This window comes from Pinus tabuliformis, chromosome X (assembly GCF_031772625.1).
Source record: "Pinus tabuliformis cultivar Carrire ecotype Pingquan chromosome X, CPIR1, whole genome shotgun sequence".
NCBI classification, from domain to species: domain Eukaryota; kingdom Viridiplantae; phylum Streptophyta; class Pinopsida; order Pinales; family Pinaceae; genus Pinus; species Pinus tabuliformis.
In genome coordinates, this window is record NC_142308.1 from 964398199 (window position 1) to 964418050 (window position 19852).

General features: G+C 32.8%; 1 pseudogene; it reads left to right on the plus strand.

The window, feature by feature from the left end:
* Positions 1 to 13616: 13616 nt before the first annotated feature.
* On the plus strand, positions 13617 to 14285 carry LOC149142922 (putative eukaryotic translation initiation factor 5-2; annotated as a pseudogene).
* Positions 14286 to 19852: the final 5567 nt, after the last annotated feature.

The following is a 19852-nucleotide window of genomic DNA, read 5'->3' on the forward strand; positions in this document are numbered from 1 at the left end:
GCAGTCGCATCGTAGGCAGCCGAGCGGGCGAGCAGATGAGCCGCAGGTGGAAGGCAGGTGGTCGGACGAACCGCGAGTAGTCTGGCAGGCGGGTGGGCAGTTAGCAAAACAACGGACGAGTTGCGAAGTGATAACAGGTGTGGGCACCATGGCGAGCTAAGCAAGGTGACCCAGGTGGATGGTGTGCCCAAGGTGAACTACACGAGTCAGGTAAGCGACCTGGGTGGGCCGTGCACTCGCGGTGTGAGCTGAACGAGAGTCGGGTGGCGACCAGAGTAGCGACGAGTTAGAACGCACAGTGGTGTGTTGGGTCAGGCGAGCGTGCATGGTGCAGCGGCCGAGTCGGGTAAACCGACCGAGCTGCACGACAGCTTCCCCATTGTAAATTTTATGAACTCGGTCGAGTTTTAATTCCCAAGAATTTTTATAAAACAACAATTATAAAGATTTATATACATACTTGTACAATTGTGTCTCTTTCATGGTTTGAATGTATTAATGTTATTTCGCACATTAATAAAGTAAAATGGTGAATGATGTGAATGTTAGGCGTAGTTCAGAAAATAACTTAGAATAAAAAATATTTAAGTGCTTAGCCAGTGCCGCACGTAGACTAACTTGTGAAAAAAGAGTTAGGGGTGTGACAAAGGGTATCAGAGGATAAGCGATGGAATTATATGGAGAAATGGACGGCGGAAAGGGCGAGGACCTCGGGTTTTTTGTCTCATCAAAGTCCCGCCACCAACCTATCCGTTCAAAGGATGAGTGTAGAAAACTACAATGACAGTAACATTATTTGGGGTTCCTCTGCTATTTATGAATTTCTTTAAGCAAAATGTATGACTATTTTGGAAAGAAGAATTTAAAGAAGGCACTTGGATCTAGATGAATGAAAAACAGTGCACAAAGTGAATTCATCTATGAAATAGTATAATGAGTGTTTTCAAATAGGAATCTATCCATTTTGATTTTGTTAGAATGAAATAATAAATTTACAGTGTTAGGATTATATCTGACCTGGGCCACAATAATAAATTTATAGTCATTTTTTATTTCTTTTATTTTTATTTTCACAATCTTTAATATGGTTGAATGTGTTTATTTACAAAAATTTCACATTGATTTTCCCCTAACCCCCCTGTTTGTGTATGGAGCATGCAAGGAAATGCATGAGTTTCATCGGTCCCTTGCAACGGCGAAGTTCTTATGCGCACATTTAAGTTCCTACAGGCACAATCATATAATTTTAGTGAGGGTGCTCATTGAGCAATTTAACTTCAAAAATAAGCAATGTCATTCTATTTTCATAATAATAAAACTATATCATTCATGAGAATGGAAATGGATTTCTTTTAATTGATTTTAGTTTATGAGATCATCAAAATAAACAATAAAAATTATATATATTTTTAATTGATTTTAATTTATGAAATTAAATTATGTTACAATTGTTTCAGATAATTTTTATTCTTTATTGATTTTTAAGATAGAAATAATGTTCCATGTATTAGAAAAGAAATTCATAATAGAAAAGAAATTCACAAAATAGCAATTTGAAAGTAAGCACATATTTGAAACATTTAATTTTTAAGATGCATGACTATAGCAAAGAAATCTATAAATCTCAATTTAAAATAATAAACACAAATTTCAACCATTTAATGTCATGGTGTATGGTGTTACCATTATTAAATAATTAATTATTTGTCTCTTGAAAATGTTTTGGGTAAATATTTATATTCACAGATTAAAAACTTAAAATAATAAACATAAATTTCAATCATTTAATTTTAAGGTGTAGGGTGTTACTATTATTAAATAATTAATGATCTACCTCTTGAAATTGTTTTGGGTAAATATTTATATTCACACATTAAAAAAAAAAAAAAAAAAATATTGATACCTGTTTTACCAAAAGCATGTTTTGGTTAACAAAAATTAGGTTTAATTTACCATTTAAAAATGCATATAAAATTCTTTGCAAAGTGCTTTACAACAACTAACAAATTTGTTGCTTTGTGTTTACTTAAGGATTTATTGTTTCAAAATGCAAATAAATGTTTCACGTAAATGGAACAACTATTTCTAACATATTTATTGGTCTTCATTTTCCCATTTCGCAGGTTTGATTCACTATTTAAAAGTGCAAATAAGCATTTCACTCAAAGTGCTTAACGACCATCAAGAGACTTTTTGGCCTTTGTGTTTCCAAGTTAAATATGATTTAATGTTTGAAAATGAAAGCAAATACTTCACTTAATGTGATTAACAAACAAGAATAAATAAACGTCGTAAGGCATAAATTTGAAAAGAATCGTGACATATAGGGATTTTCCCCTTGACCACCATGTTTGCGTATGGATTGTTGTACTTGTTTCTCGTAGGCATTTCTTGGCTACAAAACTATGTTGAGAAACGAACTCGACCAATATTTAGGTTCAAGTTGGCCCTTGAACTAGAGGGGGCTCCCTCAAATGTCACGAGGCCTTTTTTTAACGCTGTTCATTGTCACTGGACAACAGCCTGTGGAGCACAATGGCTACATCTATGATTTATTTTGGGTGGTTGTTGATCATTGTCCAATATCTATTCATAAATAAATCCCTCTCCTGCAGAGTCCTTGGTTAAAGTGCCAACATCCATTTGGATAGAATAACATGATTTCTAGAGAATTTGACAGAAGAATATAAGAGAGTTCATGATAATTAAGCAGTCATACTGAATACTTAATTAACCAGACATAGTGGAGGTGTGTAGAAAATTTCTACATCCAAATAGAACACATTCAAGAAATGACAGAAGGAAACAACCAAGAATTAAGATGTAGAGGAATTAACCAAGACAGACAGTTAAGTTAATTAATCTCTTTAAATGATTATAACTTTGTAAGGGGCTTTCAGAGAGATTGACACTCAATCTATTATTACTCAAATCTCTTATGCTACCTTGAACATGTGCATAAATAAGGTATAAAAGTACTAAAAAAACAATAGGAAAAACAAATTCTATCATAAACTAGAGCTAGAATACTTCAATTAGGAATTCTGTAATATTTTTTTTACAAAGCGACATGATTTTGGAATCATAAGCCAGCCCCTTGAACATTATAATTGAAACAATATATATAACATTACATTAAGGTGATTGTGTCTAGCTTTTTGGAATAAAAATCTGAACAATAAACCAAAAATAAAAAGAATATCTGAAAAACTGCAGGAAATTTGGAGTTGTTTGCAAGTCTTCTGCCTTGAACTCTTGAGCTGCTTAAAATGCATGCTGGAAAACTATACTTTGATCCCATTTTGTTGATATTCTGCTGCTAGGTGTTCTTTGAATGTTGATATCTCTGCCTCTAAATCTGAAAAAGAATGATTGTTGGTCTTCCTCCTTCAAATGCTAAAATCATGTCTATAATCTAGTTGACTGGTTTTTTTTTTGCTAGGTGTCCTTTGAATCTCTAATGCTTGAATTGGCCAATGATTTTATGTCACTTTTTAAAGTGCTTCACCATTGTCGTAAAATATTTGGGAAGAAAATATTTTGATAAATGTTTTCCAAATATTTTGCTTAAACCTGTAAATTCATATTTCTCTATTTTCATGAATTCCATAAATGAAATCTCAAAATATTTCCTCAAATAATTTCATCTCGTAAATCCATCCATTGTTTGAAATCCATGTCTTGTTTTGAAATATATGTCTTGTTTTGCCTTGAATTTATATATTTATGAATAAATAAAATTCATAAATATATTTCATAAAACCATCAATTGATTTCCTTCCCATGGTTTTGAAAACCATGTGTTGTTTTTTCATGATTGGTAAAATATCTCTTAGTTTCCCTTTTTTACTCCTATAAAATATTTGGATAAGAATTTATCCAAATCTTATGTTTCCGTACATTTTCTCTTCATAATTTATTTTCCTCCTTATCTCTATAAAACTGTTGTTGGTTTTGCTTCCATGGTTTTGATTTTAAAAATAATTAAAATTATTTTCAATTTCAAAGCTATGTGCATATTTTATATAGAGTTTTTCAAAATCAATTTTTTTGTTTAAATATTCCTTTGTACCGACATACCGGAAAATAAATAAACATAATTCATTTTGTCAATTTTTCACTTGAATTTCATTTTTACCTCTATATAATTATCCCATAAAGAAGAAATCTCTTTTTAGCGTTGGAAACTTCATCTCGTCTTTACTTCATTTTACTCATCCTCCCCTTACCTCAATTTTTAACTAGACAACTGTAAAATTGCTTCATCCATTATCTCCTTTCATACATACTTTATAGTATATAAGCTTTCCTGCATACCTCATAAACCGTCAAGCCATTAATTCATAAAATTTAAATAAATATAAATAACGTTTTTCGGGGAACAAGAGGAGGACAACTATAAATTGCTTCATCCATTATCTCCTTTCATACATACTTTATAGTATATAAGCTTGCTTGCATACCTCATAAACCGTCAAGCCATTAATTCATAAAATTTAAATAAATATAAATAATGTTTTTCGGGAACAAGAGGAGGACAAATATAAAAAGCAGTAAAGGTGAGGGTAGGTTAAAAGTCAAAAATGCAACCCCAACCCCCTCGAAAACCATCGGTTTGCTATTGGTTTGACATTTCACAAATCTCGATACATTTATATTAGGGTGGTTTAATGATTACTTTCAGGGTGGGGACAAATTCTAATTTGACATTTTGACTTGGCTGACATAGATAATATGATAATAAATGTGGTTATTATAGTTTAGAAATTGGGTTTGTTATTTTTAAACTAATTTTTAATATTTTAAATAATTTTTTTTATAAAAAATATAATTATATATATTTTATAAAATTGAATTTCATTTAAAATAAAAACTATTAAAAATAACTCAGAGAAATTTATAAAAACCTCATACACTTCATGCTTTAGCAATGGAAAGAGTTAGATGGAATGATATTTAAAGGAAGGTATTTTTCAAGGTAAGGATCAAATTGAAGGTGGCAAATAAATTTTTAAAATTTTTGTAACTTCTAGGGTGTCAAAATAAGTTACAACATGGAACATGCAAGAAAATGCACGACTTTTGTTATTGTCGCATGCCTTGCAACTCTGAAGTTCTTATGCCCAAAATCATATAAGTTTAGTGAGAGTGCTCATTGAGCATTTTAACTTCCAAAATAAGCAATACATTTTATAATATCATTATGTTTTCATTATAATAAAGCTATATCATTCATGAGAATGGAAATTGATTTCTTTTAATTGATTTTAGTTTATGAAACCTTCAAAATAAACAATAAAAATTATATATTTTTAATTGATTTCAATTTATGAAATTAAATTATGTTACAGTTGTTTCAGATAATTTTTATTCTTTATTGATTTTTAAGATAGAAATAATGTTCCGTGTATTAGAAAAGAAATTCACAATAGAAAAGAACTTTACAAGATCACAATTAGAAAATAAGCACATGTTTTAAACATTTAATTTTTAAGATGCATAACTATAGTAAAGAAATCAATAAATCTCAATTTAAAACAATAAACACAAATTTCAACAATTTAATGTCAGGGTTAATGGTGTTACCATTATTAAATAATTAATTATCTGTCTCTTGAAAATGTTTTGGGTAAATACTTATATTCGCAGATAAAAAACTTAAAATAATAAACCCAAATTTCTAGCCATTTAATGTTAAGGTGTATCCTGTTACTGTTATTAAATAATTAATGATCCCTCTTGAAATTGTTTTGGGTAAATATTTATATTCACAGATAAAAAAAATTGATACCTATTTTACCAAAAGCATGTTTTGGTTAACAAAATTTAGGTTTAATTTACTATTTAAAAATGCACATAAAAATTCCATGCAAAGTGCTTTACAACAACTAACAAATTTGTTGCTTTGTGTTTACTTAAGTAAGAATTTATTGTTTCAAAATGCAAATAAATATTTCATGTAAAGAGATTAACGATTTCTAACATATTTATTGGTCTTTGTTTTCCCATATTTGATTCAATGTTTAAAATTGCAAATAAGCATTTCACTCAAAGTGCTTAACGACCACGAAGAGATTTATTAGCCTTTGTGTTTCCAAGTTAAATATGATTTACGGTTTGAAAATGCAAACAAATACTTCACTCAATGTGATTAACAAACATGAATAAATACATATATATTGGTCTTTGTTTTCTATTGCTAAGAATATAATACTAGCAATTGTACCAGATGTTATAAAGGAAACGTCGTAAGGCATAAATTCGAGAAGATCACTTACATTATGCCAAATTTACAGATTTTATAACCTTTCCAACATAGATTGCCTCTCAATCTTCAAAGATGCTCTTTCAAGTTCCAATAGCAAATATTTGATCAAAAGGATGCTCTTTTTTAATATTGAATTGTCTCACTTGATCAAAAGCTTACAATATTTTACCACTTGCTCTTAAGGTGATAAGATTTTCCTTTTCTTGTCCTTGCTTAACTTCTTTTGGGCATTTGGACTCGTTTGTGACATAGGAGGTTTATATTCAAAGTTTCTTTTTTCCAAAATGACAAATTCAAAATTTACCATTGGATGAACTAGTTTAAAGCAGAGCTACGAAATAGATATATCAATAAAGCTAGTCACTCACATAACAACTTTACAATGTTTGATAGGAGAGAAGTGGATCTTTTGTTGAGCATTGATTAAATAATTCTTTTAGCTAACACAACAACTTTAATTCATTATAGAGGTACCATGGTGAAATCTTATGGTAGCAGCCACGAGATTTCCTTTAGTAAGCTTATCCCTCATATATACATTAGTAATGTACCCACATGAAAATCATCGCAGGAATATCATTTGTGTCTTTGATATTATAATATTTGTCTCTGGATTTCCACATCGATAGCACTAGACCATATCTTTTTATAAAAAACTTCCAACAAAGCAACCATCTTTTCATTGTCATGGGAGCCATTAACAATAGAAGTTCTAGTCTTCTTGTCAAACTTTGACTCGGAAACCAATTCACATCCAAAGAACTTTGTCATGTAAGAAGGTTTCCTTCCAAGAGATTTTTCCACATCTACCATATTAACATTATTGGTCTTGATTCCATTGCCTCGTCTTTCTATTTTAGTAAGAAATTTCGACATCTTATAACTGTAGAAATCATCATCACGGTTGCTTGCACCAATGTTTTGGAGAGCCATTGTGCTTGCCATCATTCTTGGGCACATGGTATGTTTTCCCATATGATGTAAACTATTGTATTCTTGATTCTTGATTATGTTTTCCCTCCTTAGTGACTTCTTATCTTTTCCTCCCTTCTTTTGTTCCGAAGGATTTTTCAAAATAAAAGTAGTCAGCTTATCCCTCATATCTACATCAGTAATGTACCCACATGCAGCACATCGCAAGGATATCATTTGTGTCTTTGATATTAGAATTTTTGTCTCTAGATTTCCACATCCATAGCACTAGGCATATATTTTTATAAAAACTTCTTACGAAGCAACCATGTTTGCATTGGCATGGGAGCCATTAATAGTAGAAGTTCCAACCTTCTCGTCAAACTTTGACTCGACACCCAATTCACATCCAAAGAACTTTGTCATGTAAGAAGGTTGCCTTCCAAGAGCTTTTGCCACATCTACCATATTGACATTATTGGTCTTGATGCCATTGCCATGTCTTTCTTATTTAGTAAGAAATTTCGACATCTTATAATTGTGTAAAGAATCATCACGGTTGCTGGCACCAATGTTTTGGAAAGCCATTGTGCTTGCCATAATTCTTAGGCACATGGTATGTTTTCCCATATGATGTAAACTGTTGTATTCTCGATTCTTGATTATGTTTTCCCTCCTCAATGACTTATTATCTTTTCCTCCCTTCTTTTTGTGACAGCCTTGGTGAAAATTTCATGTAAAAAAAAGTTAATAAAGGCAAAATAAGACAATGGTTAAGGGACACTTATTCCAAGTTGAATGTTGGGCAAAGATATCCTAGTGGGCATCACTGGATGTGTGTTTTGGCTAAGGAAATTTGGCAAAGGATAAGGCAAACACATTAAAAGGTAAAAAGGAATTTTTGGCACATTTATTTATGAAAATGAAGGAAAATAGGAGAAAAATAAGGTGAAAGGTCATAGGTTGCATGTGAGGAGGAAATTGAAGAAAAATAATGGAAAATTAAGAAACTAGAGGCCTTGTTGATAAAAAGGCTTCTGAGGATCAGTTGGTAACCTTTTGTCAGTTCAATTTTGGAGCTCTCTAATTATTCTCTCTCTCACTCACTCTTGGTCACTTACGGTTTTCTTGGAGCACTCTAGCTTTGGATCAAGGAAGGAAAAGCAAGGAAAGGAAAGGAAATGAAAGCAAGGATCAAGGAAGGAAAGTAGTATCAAGCAGCTTCCATGGGAATACTTGTAAGTAACCTTTTGCATGTGTGATTTCCTAGCTGGTTTGGACATGCATGGCTTTGCATGTTGGTGTATAGTTCTCTTGTTGTCGGTGGCATGGTTTTGCCCAGTTATGACAATGGTTTTCAGCATAGCCTTGCCTTTTTCCAGAAGCCATGGTATGTTGGGATTTTTATCTGGATTTTGTGGTTTGGTTTGCCGGATGGATTTCAAAATATGGGGCAGAGATGGTCTCAAGTTTCATTCCCAAAGGCCTAGGAATCCCTTGACAGGTCTTAGCGAGATACAAGGTAAAGCCTGAGGGAGAAGTCTCGGTTTAGGGCTTAGTGATCTGGGTTTGGATTGCGGTAAATCCTAAGAGACTGGTCTCGATTTAGGGCCTAGTGATCTAGGATTGGATTGTGATAAATCCTAAGAGACAAGGAGATGAAAAATTCCTCAAGGATAGTGATGGATTCCGGATGGCATTCCAAGTTCAGTTTGGTTGTGATCAGAGCACTAGTTTTGGTGTGATCACGGTTTGGTGAGGGTGGAGGTGGTTTAACCTCTGGATTCCCTTGGTTGTTCTTGGATTGGTTGTTCTATGAGATCCCACATTCATGCTTGGAATATGGCATGGGGGTGGCTATATGAAAGAGAGATTTGGTTCAACCATGTCTATGGTCAGGTGGTACGTGGAAGTCCCAAACTTGGTCGGATTTGCCTATGATTAATAAAAGCTAATTTCTCTTACTTTTGCACTGATTTATATGTGGATTTAATGGTTGTCATATCTCTGATATTTATATGGTTTTATGCTGGTTATAAGCATGGTTAAATGGCTTGTTCATGTCATGGTTATTTCATGTATTTGTTTGTAATTGTTAAATGGATGGATTCAATACCTAATTGATGATATAATAGTTCAATGGAGAAGGAGGTGATCCTTCTGGTTGTGTTTCATAAGTTCTTTCATTCATTTATGCTATGTATTGTATCCTAGACCTGTAGGTTGCATTGATGCCAAGTGTTTTATAGAATGTCAGTGCCATTTGGGGATGCTCAGGCCTAGTCCCAAGGTTGATTTTTTATTCATCAACATTGTTATCATGTCTTTGATGGATTTTGAAGGTTGTAGCAAGTTCTGGGTAGAGGTCAGGATTCTGGGCTAGAAAAGTGGCTTAAATCTCAGGGTCACTGGCACAGGTCTTCTTGTCCACAATCACTGGAACATAAGCCTGTTATCACCCCAAGAAACTCTCCTAGGTTGTATATCAGAGATGCTCGGGAACATTACAAACTCAACAAAAATGTTGGATAATGGTGGATGAATGAAAGAAATACTGCATATTCAAGCCAGATAACCATTTCTATTATGCTTGACCCCAAATATGGGTGAACACCCCCAGACTACAAGGCTTTAGACCACCAATTACTCACAGTTTAAAGAAAATGTGATGATGGAGAAGATTGACCACACCAGCAGATGCACAGGACCTTGTGATGGCCGACTGCAACCAGTTAAAAGGTCTGTAAATCTATTTCCTAATACACAGACAGGATGACAGCTCTCTGGCATTAAAACAACAGAAACCTGCATACAAATTTACTGATACAGCTAAATTCTAACACAAAGGTGGGATGACATCCCCTCTAATGCTAAACATTAACAGCACATGAATAAATGCAAAACAGGCACAGCCTGGAACAAGAAGAAGAAGTGGACAGTGAGCAATTAACAGCAAAAGAAGCTTGCATTAGCTGAAAATTAAGACCAGACGCTGTAGGTATCATAGCAGTTACAGTCTCCAGAAGTTGAACCTTACAGCAAGATAACACTCATCCACCTGATTACATCTCTTTCCTGAGTATATATGGAGGTTGACTACAAAATTGCTTTGCAAACCCATGCGTGGAGGGGTCATAACTGACCACCAAACGCATTTACAATCAGATATGGGTCTCTGATACAATTTGATTGTTTTCAATGAACAAAATGGCTTTTTCTGTACTTTGATGTCCTTCCTGAACAGGTGAAATATTAACTGAATAATTCCATAACTGCGGCAGTCGTTGAGCTACTCGAGGATCGTCCTTCTCATCCTTGACCATGTTGTTCTTTAAATGTGGTAGTTGAGGAATTCATGTGCAGATTTCTGGATCATCTCTTCCTTCTTCACATGCATTGGACAAGCCAAAAACTCTAAAAAATGCATTGAAAATGGACGAAGAGCCGAGAAAGAACGTTCACCGTTGGATGGCTCAAACGGATGGTGGAGATCGGACTGCACGGGCCATCAGAAGACATATGTGAATGGAAGAGTCTGGGCCGTTGGATGATGTGAATGAACAGTGGAGATTTGATCTGAGAGGCTATCAGGCGGGTAGGCGAAAAGGAGGATCGTGGACCGTCAGATCATGACTGGGGAGATCTGACGGTTGACAGGCGGCCAAGATGCGAGAGCGTTATTGAGCGGGGAAAGGGTACAGTGGCGATAAGCGGTTTCCCCGCACCGCTTGCCCAGGCTCGGCGGTTTACATACAGGGCAGTGCGATGTAGTAATATGACGACGCGTGGCAGGTAGGTCAGCGAGGAAAACCACTTTCCTGCGGGCTAACGAACGAGCGGTTTACGGGGTGAAGGCTTGCTAACACCGTCGGGTGATAAGGCGGGATGATTGGATGGCCGAGAGAAAAGGCACGGTTAACACACCTATTTGGTTGATATGACAGGTGATGTGATAGGTAAGGGGCCCGCCAATAGGTTATGTTTTGACAAATGCGCGTAGTTATAAGTGTTAAAACTTTTAGCGTCGGGGAATAAACGCAACATGGGTTATATGGGTTTTAAATGGGTTATGAGGGTTTTTATAGGTTTTAAATAAAAAGAAGCCTGGGAGTTGGTAAAAAAGGGTTTAGGCGGGGTTTTGAGACAAAAACAGGGATAAAGGGGTTTAAAGGGGAATTTAGGAGGAAGGAGGAAACGGATGTGTGGGAGTTATAAGGAAAAAGGGAAAATGAAGGAGAAAGCATGAAAGCTTGCTGCCAACCTTACACAACCAAACCAGCACTGCTCAACACCTATTTTTATCCATCAAATGTTGCAAACTGTAGCAGAGCTAACAAGGCCTATGAGAGAGACTTTAGGTTGTTGGACATTTTCATGCCTATAACATGAGAGAAACCAGGGGTTAAAAGGCTTAAATAATCAGTGGGACTCAGGGACATGATGTCTGAGTGGTAGACATGTGTCCTAAGGGTGTTGGTACTGATGTGGGTGGGTTTGTTTGATATGTTACATCAGTTCCATTTCCTTAATGTCACCAAGGAAGTTGAATCCCTTATAGTAGCCTCTCTCGTCGCATGTTTACCCCAGCCGACCGGTTGCTTGGGTGGACCTAGGAGGAGGGGGTGTTACACTTTTGTTCCGAAGGATTTTTCAAAATAAAAGTAGTCATCTTATCCCTCATATCTACATCCGTAATGTACCCACATGCATCACATCGCAAGGATATCATTTGTATCTTTGATATTAGAATTGTTGTCTCTGGAATTCTGCATCCATAGCACTGGACATATATTTTTATAAAAACTTCTAGCAAAGCAACCATCTTTTCATTGGCATGGGATTCAATTATAGTAGAAGTTCCAATATTCTCGTCAAACTTTGACTCGTCACCCAATTCACATCCAAAGAACTTCGTCGTGTAAGAAGGTTTCATTCCAATAGATTTTTCCACATCTACCATATTAACAATATTGGTCTTCATGCCATTTCCCTGTATTTCTATTTTAGTAAGAAATTTCGGCATCTTATAACTGTAGAAATCATCGTCACGATTGCTCACATCAACGTTTTGGAGATCCATTATGCTTGTCATCATACTTGGGAACATGGTATGTTTTCCCATATGATGTAAACTATGCATTCTTGATTATGTTCGATACACGACCCGAGATAACACCAAGGTAATGCCTAGTGGAGTTCACATTCTTCATTAATAATCAATCTCATATTAACACAAAGGCAATCTACCATACCCCACATTATAGTCTATATTCAAAAAACTATACCTAGAACCAAAGATATATGCCCATGTCATAGGTATAACTATGAAATCTATTAAATAAATTCCTACTATTAGATAGAAGTAACAAATAGAGATACTTGATTTCATTCAATACACCCTCTAAATTTTAGACATTGACGCAATTTTATGAATCATCTCCCCCTCTCAGTAGCTTAATTTCCAGCGTTATATGTAGGCATAGTTTAAAAACAAGTCAAATTTTTTTATGAGGCAAAATGGAAAATCTTGAGGCAACTTCAAGATATAAACGCATCAACAATTTAGAAATAGTACATTAATCTCTTTGGTGACACCACTTAATCGTCTTGCATGCTTATCTCTGGGGCTATTTGAGGAATGTTTGGTGTTAGAGGGATTTTGGTTTCCTATATTTATATGGGGTTAAACTCTTATCTTATTTCTATGTTATTTAAGAATTTCTTTGAGAAGATTTTAAAGGAGGCACTTTAGATCTAGAAGAATGAAAAACCGTGCACATAGAACTCATTTATGAAATAGTATAATGACTATTTTTCAAATGGGAACCTATCCTTTTTGAGTTTGTTAGAATGAAACAATGAATTTACAATGTTAGGATTGTATTTGACTTGGGCCACAATAAAAAATTTAGTGTGTTTTTATTTCTTTTATTTTTAAGTTCACAATCTTTAATATGGTTGGATGTGTACCTACAAGATTTCAAACTTGGAACTTTAACAAGCATTTTATTACTCCTTCAACCTATTCTCACTAAAGAGATATCATATTTTTCATATATGTGGTTTTTTTTGTTTGACCTGCAAGGATTTGAACATTGAATATCATGATTTACTTAGTACTTCATAACAAAGTCATTGGGAATTTTTCATACTTGTGTTAAAAAAAATATACCCAATTATTTTTATACATTAACAACTACATCTATAAATTGTATGACTAGCAATTGCACCACATGTTACAAAGGAAATTTCGTAAGGCGGTAGCATAGGAAAGAGTACCATTGAAGAAATATTTTGATGAGGATGATCAATATCCTTGAGGGAGCCAGGACACCCATGATGAGGAAGCTGATGATGGAGTGGAATGGCATACTAAACCTCTATTGAGGCTACTCAAAAGAGGATCAAGGAGAAACTGACTCTTGCTTCCAGTGAAATGGTGATGTTAATTATACCTTAAAAAGGTACAAAGCAACATACTAATATGAAGGTTGTAGGGAAGATTGTTTTAAAGAACATAATGGTTGAGCCTAAGAGCAAGCCTGCTACTAAGAATGGCAAGAAATACATAGAACTTATGCCAAAGAAATGATAAGGAGGAAGACAGTGATTTTGATGAGAAAAACTTGAAGATAGTTAAAGGGCTAAGCATTCACACTAATCTTCTTTCTTATTTTAATGACTTTCTTCAAAGGAGAAAGTCTCCTAATCAGTTGGCAAAGTACATATGATCTCTCAATGGTTCTCCTCGAGAAGTGACGATTGCATTGTTTGAGGGACTTAAAAAGGTGTTAGCAAAGGATTTTCCAAAAAGGCTACAAAGAGAAATATTTACTTGTCCAAAGCTCTTCATAATGAAGATTCCCAGTTGTTGTTGTTGAATGCAATTGATGATTTTTGCAAGCATGCCAGTGCAGATGCAATCAAGGAAGTTGCTTTGGTTTTGAAAGTTTTATATGATGATGACATATTAGAAAATGTTATTTTCCAATGGTATGATAACCATACTTTGGGTGCCCAAGGCAATAACTCTTCAATGTGGAAAAATGTTAAGCCATTTGTTGAGTGGCTTAGAAGTACCGAGTTTGAATCTGAAGAAGATTAGTTAGTAAACTAAATATGTTTGACCATTTTAAATTGTGTCACCAAAGAGATTAGTGTAGTGTTTCCAAATTTCTGAAGTTTTTATATCATGAAGCTTCTTGTCTACACTGTGCAGCCAAGTTGAATGGAGGTATTTTTTGCGAACAATCAATTTCCACCAGGCTTTTCCATCTGATATCAATCACCAAAGGATTTTCACCCCCAATTGCCTAATTCAATATCTATAACAAAATTTTTATATATGTGAACATATTATGTTGGTTACATATATATGTGTATTAATGATAATTTGGTGATACAAGAGGGTTCATGCCTTGGAACTTCCTCTTCTGTGCAACTTCCTAGCATTTATGGAGTGTCTATCTAGATCACTCTTATCATCAATATCTTTGAAACCTCCATGACCTGGTTCCATGGAAGCAGAATTCGCCTCTCATTCCTTCACGATGGTTCCTTCTCTGCGACATCTTCTTTCTTCTATGCTACTACCTTATGACATTTCCTTGACAACATGTGGTGCAATTGCTAGTTTCTAATCTTGGCAATGTGAGATGTCTCATGAATTTTTGATGCCTATAGACCTTTACTAGCCATTTAATTTATATGGCTACGCTAGTTTAACATTATTTTGAAAAAACATTTTCCATAGTGAAATAAACATTTTATTTAAAAACAACATCTAAATAGCGCTTATAATGCCAAGACCACCTAAGAATTACATATAACTAATATTTAAAGATTTATACTTTGTTGTCAATTAGAGTTATCTTGGATGGTTGGGTGGAATGATTGTTTTCTTTCCCACACAGGTTCTTGGGCATAATTTTAATTATTTTTAAAAATAATATAATTTATATTTTAGCATATAGATTTCCATAGTCCATAATATGATGTTGGGAGCTTTTGGTACATTATGTTATTTTGTTGTGGTGCCAGAAGAGTTTCGGTTGAACACTTCACCCATATAATATGATATTGGGAGCTTCTGGTACATTATGTTATTTCGTTGTGGTGCCAGAAGAGTTTTCGTTGAACACATCACCCATCTTCAGGGACTTAAACAAATATAGCTGTTATTTCATGTCTTAAATATACTTAAGTATTAGTGTTTTGTTTGTTAAATATTATTTTTATAAATTATAATATTATTATCAGTAATTATTATAAACATAATAAATATTTATTTATTATTTTTTAAAATTATTAATTTTTAATTGTTGAAATTTAAACTCATAAATTAATAAAATTTATCATTATCTTAAACTTAATTAGGCGTAGTCTAACTAATTGAAAAATTAGTCTTTTGGCCAAAATAGGCAATACAATTTTTAGCAAGATTGTGATTTCTTGTTGTTTAAAATACACTTTTAAATGCATAAATGGATAATGCACCCTCAGAAACCCTGGGGCACTTGATATTTGCAAATTGAGTAACTTAAACATCTAGCTGAATTTAATTGCGCCCAGCGGTGCTCTTCAGCCCAATATGGAAGAGGTGTTGTAATGTCCTATCTTTCCTTGTCCTGCAAACATTTTGAGTCAGTGAAATAACATAAAAATAAAATTAATAACATGAAAACACTTTTTATTAGGTCAAAATAAAATAATAATAATAACGTTAAAATAAAAATAACTTAATGGTATTGACCCATGGTATTAACTCATGGTATTCATGTGGATTATAGCCTATTTAAAGGGGGAAATTAAACTAGCATAAATCCATCTTAACTACATATCTAGCAAGCATCTAGAGGGATCAAATCTCCTATGATCCAAACCTCTTTTAAAGTGAAAAGAGATTTGAACCCTCTCTGCCCTTGGTAGATCCAGAGTTAAGATGGATCTAGGCTAGTTGATAATCTTGATAGAAGATGTCATAGCCTTTAATTGTTAATCCATTTATAAATTATAGTGTTTAATTATTGATTGATTTATTTATAATTTTTACATTTAACTTATAAATCATCTTGATAGAGGATAGCCTTTAATTTTTAATCCATTTATAAATTATAGTGTTTAATTATTGATTTATTTATTTATAATTTTTAAATTTAACTTATAAAATGAGATGGACATTTTCTTCATATATATTATTTACTATAATTATTGTTGAAGTGTTTAATGGGTCTCACATTTACAATGAATTTGTATTTGAATTTATTTAAGCATCAATATATATAGTTATATTGTAGCCCCAAGGGTTAGCTCAGTTGGTCAAAAACCGTGCCTCGCCATTGGGAGGTCACAGGGTCAAATCCACCCGAAGCCCTTGGGGTTAGGTCTTGCAGTAGGCCGAGGGGCGATTTAGCCTGGCTATCGCCCAGATTTTTCCGTGGACGTAGCGATCACTCACTGACCAGGGTGCTCGTGAACCACATGCAAAATATATATATATATATATATATATATATATATATATATATATAGTTATATTGTATATTAATTATTTTAATGATACCTACATAATTTATATAATAGATTTATCACTGTGTTAAATTTTGATGGTCAAATTTAACTACCTACATTAATATTAGTTATTTTTTATTGATTTTAAAAATACTATTAAATTGTGATTTTTTAATTGTGACCAACTTTATAAAGAAGTATAGGGTAGATAAAAGCATTTTTAAATGTTGGCTTGATATGTTAAATGTATATTAATATGTTCAATAAACGATTTCTAAACATCTACATATCAACCTAATTAAATAATAATAAAAAGTTAAAATCAATAAAAAAAAATTGTTACATTTTAATTTTGCTTTTATTAATAAAATTACAAATAACTTTTTAGATAAGAGAAAATCATAATATACATATCACATTAAAATATATAACTTATAAGTAATAGCTATAAGGTAAGATCCATTTTACCTTATAATTTAAAAGAATGATTATGTAACTATATTTAAATTTAATTAATAACAAGCACACAAAATTTTTAATACTTACAATAAAACAATATTTTTAACCATGGATATTCACGCTCACTTTACCATAGATATTATTAACTAGTAAATAAGTTTTATTATAATATCATGGGCCAATACCATAACTCATCAATACCACGTGCAAAAACCATCTCTCATTTCACAATCAAAATATTTTATAAATATTTTATTTGAATTTATTTTATAACAAGATATAAATAGTAGTTGTCCATGAGGTCTTGGATAGATGGGTGTTGTAACATACCTTGGTAACCTTGCATGAAAATACATGGAGTTAGGAATTTTTTACACAATTTACCCACAAGTAACTATCCAAATTACTAATCCATTCCTTATTAACCATTTGATAAAATATTGATCATTACATAGAGTAACTTTTAGTAGAGGAATAATAAGTTGCATAACCATTAACAACCACTATTGTAGTAGATTAACATAAACTCTATGATGTAACCTTGCATCCATTTCATGATTCCTTTAACCACATTAATTAATCACATACTTGACATTATCAACATCACATTATGCAAGGAATCAACATCACCAAACTGACATAATAAGCAATCACATCATTGAACACCGATATACCCTAGAAACCCCGTAGGGTGAAAACCAACAAACGTTTAATTTTATTATTAAATGCTCATGAGGGTGTTCTAAATGACTTCTAAGGGAGTCCATCCCTTATCCATTGTTATAAAATATTACAATGAAATATCATTAAAATACAACATACCTAGCTAAAAGCTATTACAATGACCATGAAACCATTTACCCACAAATGACCACTCTTTATATGCTTGTGGCATGATTGTTCCATCAGTGAACCATCTTGCAGCTCGTACTCATCTGCATGGACCGTTAGTTCTCTATCTTTCACAATGTTAAACATGATTTGTCTTTTGCACGAATCACCATCCCTTCCTGTCATTGTTGTCATTAACAACTTTGGTAACATGATTAGATAAAGAATTAATCAATCAATAATCAGCCTTTAAAAGCAATCTTTTAACATCTATTCGTGTGCATACATGAGATGTAAATATAATATCACATCATGCTTCTTCTAACAACATTGTGCATGTATAAACAAATAATTATCAAGCATGTCAAAATAATTACCATGTTGTTATGATCATTCTCGCACCAACACACGTTCATATCCAAACGAAACCACTGTAACCATCCATTTCACTTAAAGGATACTAGCAACTTATCTTCGTTTTTCGTGCATGTAATTATATAAAACTTATTCAAAGAGAGCTAGCCCCTTAGCTTTTCTTTGTGCATGTAATTAAGTAATCTTTCTAATACAATCGATATTATTGTAATACATGAAAATACACACCCCCTTCTAAGGGAAGGCTAACATATTAGACATCATTATCGTGCAACCTTTTAGAAAAGCATCTTTCCCAAGATAGAACTATTTACAAAATCCATTGTATGCACAAAGACATGTGTTTCTCTAAAACAAAACTATTGTGTTAGTCATTATTTCTTGCATGCAGATATATGTATCTTACAAAGGAAAGCTAGTGCATTTATTGCAAGTAATTACTTGTTTTACTTTCCAGGATCTAACATAATTCTTATTCTTTTTTGCACACAAATCCAAGTTTCTCTTTAAAAGATCTAACACAATACCTCTACAATCCATGTTTCTCTTTATTTTTTTTCACCACCTATGAAAATATTTCACAATTACCCTCTTTAATCTATATTCACTTCCAAGAAAATAACTTGGATTTGTTATTATTTCATACACTAGTACGAAATCCCTTTTTAAGAAAAGAGAAAGCATCCTATATGAAATGTTATATAGAGACAACAAGATTACTTATCTTTTAATGATGCAATTATATAATAACAATATTTATCTATATGTAGTAATATATTTTCTTTACTAAGAAAAATATATAATAACAATCTTCATCTACATGTAGTAATATAATTTTTTTACTTACCATGTAGTATTTCTAAAATAACATGGCTAATATTTTATGATATTTGTATAATCAATTTCACTTTTACCATGCTTTTATGAAAGAATATTCTTAACTTTGAAACATGCAAACACATGTTTACTTATATATATATATTTTTAAAGAAGTCAAACATAATATGCCTGAAAAGGCATGTTTCTTTCCAAGAAAATTCTAATGCCACAGAACATGTAAATGCATGTTTCTTTTCAAATGGTCTTTTACCACAATTATTATTTACTGTATGGTTTTCCAAGGAATTTATCATAATCAATAATTCTTTTTAAGCAAGAACAACATATATAACACAACATAATATTTTCCAAAAAACCTGTTAATCCTTTCATGCAGAAAACAACATGATCTCTTCCCAAAGGAATGAGTATTATTTTCTATGAAAATATAACACAATAACTTTTTTTCACGCACATATTTGTTTCTTTCTCAAGAAAATTTATTAACTATGTGCATTAAGCACATATTCCTTTTTCAAAAATCTATTAAACAAAATCACACATACGTTTTAAAGAACCCTGGCTACTTATCTTCTTTATGCACCTGATTCTCATACATTATTTTCATAAACCAACACATAGTTTATCTTTCTTTCTATATGTAAGATTCTCATTGAT